The following is a 12,122-nucleotide window of genomic DNA, read 5'->3' on the forward strand; positions in this document are numbered from 1 at the left end:
TTACGTGGACTTTTTACCCATTTTAAACTAGTCATTTTATAAACAAAAGTAGACCAGACAGAATGGATTATTGTCTATAAAGATGATCAAACAGGATTAATCTAATGACTGATAGATTGCTGTTTACTCCAGTAAATCACCTAAAATATCAGCAGAGAGAACACTGACGAAAAGTGTTTTGAAATAGATCAATGCTGTGAACTAGGTGGCACACAGAGAAAGGGTGTATTATAACTTGAAGTAATTGGCTAGTTAGGGCTTCTGGGTAGATAGTCCAAAAGTTAGAATCCCAGGGCAAAAGAAGAGCAAAAATAAACAAATGAGACCTAATCAAACTTACAAGCTTTTGCACAACAAAGGGAACTATAAAAAAAATTAAAAGACAACATAGGGACTGGGAGGAAATATTCACAAGTGATGAGGCCAGCAAGGGCTTAATTTCTAAAATATGCAAACTGCTTACACAAATCAATATCAATATCAAAAAACCCCATCAAAAATGAGCAGAATACCAAGTATCCATTTATCCAAAGAAGACATCCAGATGGCCGACAGGCACATGAAAAGATGCTCAACATCGCTAATTATTAGAGAAATGCAAATCAAAACTACAATGAGGTATCTATCATCTCACATGGGTCAGAATGGCCTTCATCAAAAAGTATACAAATGATAAACGCTGGAGAGAGGGTGTGGAGAAAAGGGAACCCTCCTACACTGTTGGTGGGAATGTAAATTTGTGCAGCCACTATGGAGAACAGTATGGATGTTCTTTAAAACTAAAAACAGAGTTACCATAGGATCCAGCAATCCCACTTCTAAGCATATATCCAGAGGAGACAAAAACTCTAATTCGAAAAGATACATGAATCCCCGTGTTCACAGCAGCACTATTTACAACAGCCAGGCCATGGAAGCAACCTAAGTGTCCACCGACGGATGAATGGATGAAGAAGTCGGGAAAATATTAGGTATGTTTGTTTCTCAGTTTATGAGCAAACTTAGGAAGACTACGGTATTCTCAAAGTGGGCCCAGTGGTTCCTACGCTCTTTTACAATGGGATTTTGCTGCTCGTCTCATGAAATTTGGAGTGTATTTCTCTTCTCATTGAATCTGCCTGAACAAGTGACTGGATTTACCGACAGAAAACAGTAGAAAAGATGCTGTGCAAGTTCTGGGCCCAGGTGGCAAGAAGCTTCGCCGTTTTCAGCCTTCCCGTCTTGGAACACTTCCCTGAAACCCCATAGTGGGAAACTGGACTAGCTTCCCAGAGGGCGAGAGGCCCCAGGAAAGAGACCTGAAGACTGCGAAGGAATTATCTACACTTACTGCCAGATTTACAAGAAAAAGGTGTTGGCTTCCAGTCCCGTCACCTCAAAACTGCACGAGGAAGGGCAGGTGAAAACAGCACAGAAGCCCCGGCAGTTTGCTGAATGGTGAGAAGTTACACATCACTGATGTTTTAAGCTACCACAAATCAGAATGTACTTTTATACAGTGTCAGTTAACTAGATTCATTTGAAAACGATCTAGAAAGTTATCAAATGTTATGTATTGATGTTATGGATTGCTATATTGATTGATTTACCATAATTTAGCACTTTATGGAACATGTATTATTTATTGGATAGACTTCCCCTCTTGGGGACAAATATATATAATTTGTGTGTGTATATGCATATATATATATTTAAATTCCAGACCATTATATATAATTGTATGCAGGAAAAGTGATTGGTATATTTTTAAGGCTACAGAAAACAATTATACTTGAAATGCTTTAAGCCTTACTTTTTGGTAAATAGCAACCTGTTTTGAAGTCAAGGGTTTGCTCTGAGTGACCTGAAGCTTTGCAGCTGGAGGGCACTTGTGTTGGACTGGGGACAAAGCACCGTGAACTGAGGGCTGTCATCAGAGCCACTTCACTGGTTCCCATTGCCTTCATCTAAGACCATCATTTAGCCAAAGACATTTTTGTAGTTTATTAAATTGGCTTTTTGACCAGCTTCAAGTCAATGAGCCAAACTGTTAGATAATTGCCAAGGCAACCTGCGAAAAGTCATTATTCCGTATAAAGCTGGTGGAGGGAAAACCCTTTATAGTTAAAGCCTCCAGTTGCTCTCAGGCTCAGTCATTCTCAGGGTGACCTGAAACGACTTTGTACACATGAAGTCACAGTAAACTGTGAAATATACTTAACATTTTAAATTGCTGGTTTATCATGTAAAATGCCTCATTCTAATTTAGAATACTTTCAAGAACCAGAGAAAAAATACCGGTATCGCTTCACTGGGGGACCTCTGGGAGAACACACCACGCTGTATAAGTAAGTCTGAAGTCTGAAAACCTCAATTATATTGCTTCTCCTGGGTGGCCTGGGTGTGTGAAAATATTTGTCATTGTTGTTTGACTATTTTGCTTGATAAGAGTTTAGAAATGTTTAGTTTAAAAAGAAGTAAATTGGACCCTTAAATTAAATTTCTAAAAAAGACACTATTCTAGACACTCTTCAGTGCCCAGCCTATAGCCTGGGAAATTTTGACAAGTGGTAATATTTTTGGAACTTAAGTCAACTTGAACATTGTTTTAATTTTCCAGATATGTTTTGATGTAATTCCTTTTTTTTTTTTAATAGAAATATATATTTAGTGCTTGGTGCAATAAGTGAATTACCTTATGGCTAAAATCACAACAAAATCTGTCAGCTGCGATTATCATTTAGGATGTAAATACTGACTGTGGAAATGTTCATGGCAAGATTGGTATAAACCGTTTCCTTTCCATTTTTTAAAGGTTATATAATTAGCATAGACCAAAATACTAATTATCAGGTCATATGTTGGTACTTAATGCTATGGTGGTGAGTGGGTTTTATTGAGCTGTCTATGTAATTTCAGGTTATCTGGTTTTTAAAACTTCTTTCCTATTGTGCCCTCTTTGATATAAGGAATATTCTGAAGATTTGATCATTTGGTTATATAATAATTTGCTTTCTCATCCTTCTAATATGAATATTTCCACTGAAGAAAGTTGACTCTGTTTAAAACCAAGATGAGAAAATGTTTAGATTATTTTCAGTTTCGCATGTTGTAATTGCAATGCATTTCACTTTCCTTGAGCAGTATGCTTTATTATTGGATGAAAAATAGAAAAAGTATTACTTCCCAGAAAAAGGCAATAGAATCAGAAAGTTTCCCTTATTAATTAGAGGACATCGTTTTAGTTGTTGGGACCCAGCCAAACTGTAAGCTTGAGTTTCTCGGTCTATAGAATTGTTTTACTTTCTAACTCCACACAAAGTTTCAATTAAAATAATGAATTAAATTTAATTGAATTCAATTTGAACCAGAAGAGATGTACTGAATGTACTGATGTCCACACAGGGCTGCAAAAATGCATCAACTAATGCTGTAGTTTTTGCAACCTAGATCTCATGAAAAAATGGAAACAATTGCACCACTTGGTTCCTGAAATACATGTTCCACAGCTAACGTGTCATTTATTTATTTCAAAAATATGTAATCTGTACCTACAATTATGTCAGTCCTACTATTTAATAAGCTTAGTACACATAAGGCACAAAAAGCACAAAAATAGTGTAGCTTCAAAAATTATTCAATTTATAGTATCATTAAATGCTTTAAAGGAAGTTTTCAGACCAGTTTACTTATTTCATCAAATTTTATTTTACCTTAACAAAACTCCTTTAATTGTCATTAAATCTATTAAGTCTACAAGTGTGGACAATGATAAAATTACTGACCATTAAATATTAATTTTATTTTCCAAATATTATATTTTAAAACTTATTCAAATATACCCATTTCTAAATGATTAATAAATTTTTAAAGTATATTGATTTTTAAAATAATATTGTCCAAATATCCTGTGACAAAAGCTGTTTTAAAAAATTTCATCCCTTGGGATTGACAGCAGTCATGTAGAAATAAATATTTGTAGCTGAGATGCATTTTTCCCACTTTCTAGAAAATAACATATGTTATCATTGAGCCATAAAGACAGTACTTTTTCAACTTTTTTCTGGTTATGTTATCATTGCAGAATGGTGTGAAAATGCTATATATTTTTGAAGTTTATGAAATTGTGATGTTGATAAATTCCAATGTTCAAAGATCATAGAGTATGTGTAAATATGTGTGTATGTATATCTATGTTTATTTCTCTGTATGTATGTATATCTATTTCAAATTCCATCGTGTAACCCAATGTCACTCTGCAAAATTTGGAGAATTTTGGGAAAGCAGAAAACAGATTCAAATTATTTCCATATTCTAATACCCTACATGAAAATGAACAACTCCATGAGTCACCATCCCCTAACCCCGAGTGTCTGGCTCCCTGCCTCGTGACTTCGCCCCTGACTTCATCTCACCTCACATCACACAGGCACTCAGCTTTGATGAACCTCTAGCTCTCTACCCTGACCTGCATTTAGTACTTAATTTACACTTTATTAGGGCTGTTCATCCTCATCTCCTTGTTTTGAAGTTTGCTATAGATTTATCTAGCTACCAGTGCATTTGCTTAAATACCTTCATGTCTAATTGTTTGTATCACAATGCCTGGAATGGAGTTTTTAAAAAACAGGGTTACTATAATTTTTGTTGCAAACTTTGCATGTAATACCTCATTTGAATTGCATAAAACCCATAAGATGGAGGTTCTATCATTATATTCAGATTTTTAGAAGACAACAAATGAACCAAGAAATCCTATGCCTTGTCAAAATATTAGTGTCAAATAGAAGAGGCTAGATATGAACACAAGTCTAACTTCCAGCCATTACTTTCATTATAAATCCATTAATGAACTCTTTACCTGGAAGATCTATACTATGTAAATACATTTTAAATAATATTTCTTTAAGAAAAAAATTATCAACTGTCTTAATTTATTATCAAGAAATAGCCGACCAATCTGAATTGATGTGAATTATATAAACTCAGTCTCAATCTTTTATCTAAAACATATCTTGTTAACTCTGAAAATTAAAGTCGCAGATTTAATGTCATTCTTAAACCACAATGTTTCTATACCATTGTACTACATTTTAAGGGGATTATGATTAATTACCAAATAGTACATCTCAAAATTTGGTAGGAAAAACAAGTTCAATCTATAAATGCAATAAGTAACTGATAAAAAATTCATTATGCAATGCCTGTGGGCAAATGCTCAGTCTCAAATCAGTAATTTTGGTGACATAAATTAGCAGAAATATCCAAAATAATATGCCAGAATTCTCAAACTGTCAGTAGCATTCAAAACAGGTCCCAGTTGTGTTATTATGATGTAGGAGCAAAAGCAGATGGAGCCTAGAAAGCTACACTTTGACATTATAATGGCCTTGAGAAATTGTGAAACTGTCCCTGTGAGGCAACAAATAGAACCAAACAGAATTAGGATAAGAATCAAAGAACTTTTGGTATGTTGTCTTGTCCAAGGACTCAAATTAAAGACCTACATTGTGACCAGGACACTCTTCGTAATACAATGCATTTGTAAAATGCTCTGCTTTTCTCTAACATGGCTTTTATCCATTGCAGATAATCCTTTTCTTACTACTGAAGTAAAAAAGAGATTAGATAATGGTCATTGTTAAAATAACTGTAGTGTCTTCTAACCACACGATGCCTAAGCAGAGGTGGCCATCGACAGAACGTACTGAATCATGACAGAAAGCCTACACACAAACTTTTCTTTACAAGGAGGTTGTAAGAGCGAAGGGATGACATCTGATGCCCATTCCGTCCCACGTTCCAGTCTCCCAGCCTTACGTTCTGTCTTCAGGTGGACAGTTCAGTTGTTCCTGATGGAATAAAGCTACTGTGAAAATCCAAGTGCAAATCTTTGTGAAACAAATGTTTCATTTTCTTAGAGAAATAGCTAGGGATGCACTTGATTGGTGGTATAATGTATATGTATGTAAATGTATACTAATTGCCCAGGGCTATACCATTTTACTTTTAACCAGCAGTGTATGAACCTTTGTTCGAGTTGCTCGAAATTCTTGCTGACACTTGATATGTTAGGGTTTTCGATTTGAGCCGTCTTAGTAGGTGGACAGTGGTCTCTCATCATGGCTTTTATTTGCATTTCCTTGAATGCATTTTGAACCACATAGAGTCCCCCCAGAAATGGTAAGTTTTTTCCCAAAGAATTGATGGATGCTGTTGATTTTTAGCAGGACGCTGTGCCTGACAGTCCTGGTGCATACGCTTGCTGGGGCTGCCACAGCAAAACACCACAGAATAGGTATTTACTTCACTTCTCACAAAATTTTGAAGGATGAACGCCCAAGATCAAGGTGTCAGAAAGTTTAATTTCTTCCAAGGCCTCTTTCTTGGTTTGCAGCTGGCCACCTTCTTGCTTTGACCTCCCAGGTCATTCTTCTGTCTATGTCATCTTTGTCATGATCTCCTCTTTCTATAAAGACATCAGTCAAACTGAATTAAGCCCCACCCTGAGGACTCCATTTTAACTTTATAAAGGCCCTGTCTCCAAATGCAGTCCCATCGGAGGTACTGGGGGTTAGGGCATTAACATAAAGATTTGGGGGGGACCACAAGTCAGGCTACAACGCAAGGTCAGAACAACCCAAGCACAGTTTTATAATGTAAGAATAGTGAAACATAGTAGAATCAGACTGCAGTTTTCATGTTTGATGCTAACTGCTTTCAAGCCCTCTTCCGACCTCACCACTTTCTCTTTCTGTCCTACGTATTGTGAGCTCATAAGAAATTCCAAATGTTCCAACCACACAAGCCTTTACTGGGGAACCCTCATCCCAGTCCTACGTCCTAACCACCCCAAATCCTCAAACCATTTCAGGATCTTCTTAAAATGACCCTGCTCTCTCCAAAAAGCCTCATCAAGTAGTAGTAAATATATTCATAGCCTCTTGCTGCAGGTGTGGGATCATTAGGCTCAATACTGGAAACTATTTTGGATGTAAGGTGCAGCCTAGCTTTGGGGTTGATGTAAGGTGCAGCCTACCTTTGGGGTTGATGCAAGGTGACGCCTACCTTTGGAGGGTAGGAGGGGTGACCATAATACCAGGATATTCTTTGTAAATTGCTTTTGCCAAAAGTTAATGATTACTTTAACAATGTGCCCAAAGATGACTGTTTGACAATTTAATATTAGTTAATTGCAACGAATAAAATAAATCTTGCAAACAAAATGATACTTAAATTTATACTTTAAAAAAAGCAAGTGAGAAGCTGAACTATTTCCATTTGAGCACTGAATATTTAAGTTTGAAATTCCAACGTTGCCATTTAGAATATTTCAAACTATCGATAAATCTTTCAATGAAACCTCTTGGTAAAGAAGTAAATTTGATAGAATATACAAGAAAATAATAGAAAAAGCTTACTTGATGTTTTGCTTTACAAATATATTTATTAAAATAAGGCACTTAAATAGACACAAAAATATATTAACTGTGACTATATGTGGACTGACATACTTTTGTATTTTAATAAAAGCAAGCAAAGAAACAACCACCCCAAAAAAAGGCCTTTGGAAAGGGGACTATTGACACAGTTTACCACCAGACTCAGAACACAAAGCAGGTGGGTTCTGAGTTTTAATATTGATTTCAAGGGTCTCACGGCTAAGGCAGTGATGGTAATTCTTCATCAAAGTAGCTCAGGGAGCAGGGTCTGTTCTAATCCAGTCCAGATATTCTTCTGCTCCAAGCAGTTTTAGTTTAATCCAGTCTCATCCTGGATTCTCACTTCTTCCTTTAGGGACTTGGTTGCTAAAGCAATTCATATGTTGCCAGGACACATCAGTCAGCGGCTAGAAATAACGTTCAGATCTGCCAGCTCCAGGTCCCTGAGCTTTATAACTGATGGGCTTCAGCACCCTCTTCCAGAGCGCCTACCCCAGTAACATTCCTGGGTGTTCCCTAATTCTCCTCCGTGTGTTCTCAGCAGAGCTGGCTGTGCTCTTCCTGACACTCCTCTTTTCTGAGCCCCAGGTTTGCTGGTGGCACTGCCTAAGTCTCCAACCCACAGGACGCTCCATGGGACAGTGAAAGTACCCCCCTGTGCTGACACAGACAGCCCAAAGTCTGTCACCCCATACAGAGAGCATCTCTATCTTGTTGAAGCAATGACTCTCAAACAGGGTGAGCCCGATTCTGTACAAGGTCTCTCTCTGCATCTTTCTCTCTCTTACATACACACAAACGTCTGTGTTCTCAGGTTTTCTGCATATAAACACAAATTTTATGTATTATATTTTATGCTCATAACATGTACACATTATAATATATAATATATCATATATATGACATATATATTATGTACATCAATGTTTAGATATATTATATATTTAGATGTACCATTTTATATATGTATATGTGCTTTGAAATCTTTATACAAATATTCCATAGCCCATAGTTTTACACACACCTATTCTGCAATTTTAAGACAGTCAGCATGAATAAAATATTTAGCATTTATCCAATAAGACTTTAGCAATTGTTTACTACATTACTATGTGGGAAAAATAACATTTTTAGAATTTGCATGTCTATCTCATACATTGCAAGTTGTATATACAAATATATATTAGAAATAAAATGTATGTGTTTTAAATAAAAAATAAACTTTCTTTTACAACTAGAATAAAATGTCCTATTTTTATGTTACTAAGGTTTGGAGTCTTAAAGTTTAAAAGAAATGAAATTAAAATCTAAATCTCATTCTGCTCTCTGAATGACTTGACCAACATCTATAAACCTCCAATCACCATCAAAATCCATAATAATTTTAACCTTAAGTAAAGTGTATAGTAATTAAACGTTAGGTACATCTGGCTTGGAATATGACATAATCATAGTCTTATAGGTTTTAATTCAATTCAAATAAATAAATGGGTTTGAGGGCTAAATCAGAGAATGTGGATCTTTCCTGACATGAAAGTCTTCCACTAATACAAGGAATTCACTTGACCTGTAAGTTGTTTGTAAGAATGAAAGGGCAGGTGCCCTTTGAGAGAAGCTTCTCAATCAAATTTAGTGTCAGTCAGGTCAACCTCTTTTTAATTTTATGCTGCATTATACATCCCTCAGGGCTCATTGTTCCTTTTTTTATTATGCTGTATATGTTTGATTATTTAAATTAGCAGTCAAGAGTATGGTCTCATTTCTGTGCCGATATGCAAATTATTTAAAACTTCATTTCAAAAGCCTTCTGTGTGCATCTTAATTCTTTTTGTCTTTCCAGACGTTCATAATAAGGAGAGCCAAAATATGTTCTCAGTTGCAGAAAAAGCGGTGCCAAGTTTTTCAACTATAAAAATATTTTTCTACTTCGGTTGTTTTTCCTGGCTGTGCTATTAAAAATTAGCCTAGTTCTTAAAGCACATGCCTCATAAAGCAAGGTACCTAATTCGTCCGTTTGAGGTTAGAATATTGGGTGGGTGGCCTTGGAAGGCATGTTTTAAACAAGTTTCTGAACCCAATTTCCTTCGCTCCCCCTTTCAAAATAATGGGGACTTTAAAATGAAAAGTATGACGATTTATATTTACTGTGGTAAATTCTTATGGTGGATGTTCATTGTTCTCTCTTTTCCCCATGCCAGCTGCCCCTGCAAAAGTATATAGTATAATTAATTGTTATTCTTTAAAACCTTTATTTATACAACTATTTCATAGTCTATAGTTTTACACACACCTACTCTGTGGTTTTCAGATAATTTAGCATGAATGAAATATTTAACATTTATCCAATAAGAATTTATCAAATTACTATGTGGGAAAAAAATAATTTTGATTAGAATTTTTATGTCTACCTTTAGCAAAGCCAGAACACTGTGCAACCAGGAAAGGTGCACTTGATTTGCGTCTCTGAGGATACAAAAGGCATCTGTATGTGGCGACTGGAAGAAGGAGGTGAGAATAAGATAAATAAAATTAGAAAGATGGAAATGCACAGTTTATGTTCAAAGATAGCCAGTGGATTAGATGGGCAAAGTGCTTCACTTCTAGTGGAAAACAAATGACTGAAAAGATAACTCTATATTGAGTTCTTAATATGCACTAGTAATTTCATAGAAATTATCTCACTCAGTCATGGTAATGACCTTAGGTACAGTCATTGTGATTTCACAGATAATAAAATTCAGAATAATACATATGAATTAAGTTTCCTTAAATCACAAACCAAAAAAGAAGCAGAACCAAGACTCAGGATGTGGGGGTTCTGAGTCAGCGTGATTTTAGCTAGTCTCCAGCACAAGAGCATGCTGTCCTAAGGAAAGGCAGTGGTTATGCTGGGACCAAGGTCTGGAGATACTTGGAAATCAGGGAAATCATTCTCTGCACGCCTTCCACCCCCACTCATTCTTGGTGGGGGGGAGCTTTTTTACCCACTATGCCACTGGTCCATCCACTTCTATAAAATTTCTTTGTATCACCCAATCATCTTACAGATTATAATTCTGAATCCTTGCCAAACCCAAACACATCACTTATTATTTTAATCCTTTCCTTTCTAGATTTAAACAGCAACCTCAAATGTTTAGCCCTTTCTAGAATGTTCCTTTTTCCTCCCAGGAAGGTAAATTTTTAATCCAAATTAACTCATAACCATCAGCATAGGTTTTTCTATCAGAATCTTCTCCCACAAAATCTGTGGTTCTCAACTCTGGCTGCATATTTGAATCATATGGAGAACTTTGAAAAATATAAAATATCCACTTGTCTCACATTATGTTTATCTTGAGTGGGGCCAGGAATTGGTCATTTTAAAGCCACCCATTGATTCAAACATTCAGCCAGGTTCAAGAATGACTGTTCCATATTATAGTGATTTAGGTTTATACCTCAACCTACAGTATAGCACTACCTTTTCATGGGCAGGCACTGAAGATGTCCTTACTTAAAATATCTATGTATAATCCATGTTCTGTTATACCATTATAAAAAAAAAAAGGAAAAAAGGTGGAAGACAGGTTTAAAAACTCCAAAGGAATGATTATGTATAAAGGCAATGGAAGAAACAGAAGAGTATAATGCCAAGTCAGGGGAGAGAAATTTCAAGGAGGTGGTTGTAAAAATGTGTAAAGCATTTCTTATATTTTATGGCAGATGATTTATACAAAAGGAATTTGCACATGGTGAGCTGCTGGTTATTGTTAACCGGGAGGGCCATTCAGAATTGAAGCGGTGGTGACTGAAGACAGTTTGAAAGGGGTTGAAGTATGAGTAACAGAAACGGAATTAGAGAGGGGTGTAGATTTATTGTTATTATTGGTGTTACTATTTTTAATATTTAGGAAAAGAAAGAAATTAACAAAAATATTAGAGGCTTACTTGGCTATCCTTATTAGAAGAAATTTTAGTCTGGTTTAGCTTGTTGTTATTAGCATGGAGACTGTTGAACAGGTATGCAGAATGGCATTACGGAGTTAGGGGAAGTGAAGGATTTTAAGTTGCTGTAGAAGTCTCCTTATAGAACTCAAAGCTGTTTCTTCCTGAAATAGTCTGTTCTTTTGGATTCTGTGAAATAAACTCCTGTCTACATTCTCTCCTCACTTGCTCTCTCTATCTCTCTGTTTCTCTCTCTCTCAACCTCACTCTGTCTCTCATCCTGTCCCTTAAATACACTCTTCAAATTTTCTTCTTTGGCATTTTCTTTATACAACACTGCATCACCTTGTTCAAAACATTGACTCATTTTATGCCTATGATTTTAAACACCATGATTTTTAACCACCGTATATATACTATGAGAACCAAATTTATTGTAAGTAGTATTGCAGACTTACTAATTTCTAGATCTAAGTTCCCAAACTTCGATGGATCATTCTATCAAACTCAACATGTCCTAACTTGGACTCATTCTTCTATTCAACACCCCAGCTGTTATCTTCTGGTAGCTGTTGGCGGCAGGAGATCTGTGATTGTGATTCCTTTGTAAGTGGACCCTTTCTCTCCAGTTCTTTTCCCTAAATCCTTTCATCTGCTTTAAGGAGATCTAGGTTCCAAAATGTATGTATGTCTGGTTATGACACTGCTGTATAACCTCTGACTATTTCCCCTCCATGTTCAGAATGAGTTCCAAACTGAAATACATTTTTCCAT

General features: G+C 35.9%; 1 long non-coding RNA gene across 1 annotated transcript in view; it reads left to right on the forward strand.

Moving 5' to 3' along the window:
• Positions 1-2,133: 2,133 nt before the first annotated feature.
• The window catches only part of LOC123617729 (uncharacterized), a 45,223-nt gene continuing 35,234 nt past the window's right edge, over positions 2,134-12,122 (forward strand). Inside the window, exon 1 of the long non-coding RNA XR_012511833.1 lies at positions 2,134-2,327. This is a non-coding gene — a long non-coding RNA (uncharacterized LOC123617729). The remainder of the gene's footprint in view (positions 2,328-12,122) is intronic.

This window comes from Camelus bactrianus, chromosome 14 (genome assembly GCF_048773025.1).
Source record: "Camelus bactrianus isolate YW-2024 breed Bactrian camel chromosome 14, ASM4877302v1, whole genome shotgun sequence".
NCBI classification, from domain to species: domain Eukaryota; kingdom Metazoa; phylum Chordata; class Mammalia; order Artiodactyla; family Camelidae; genus Camelus; species Camelus bactrianus.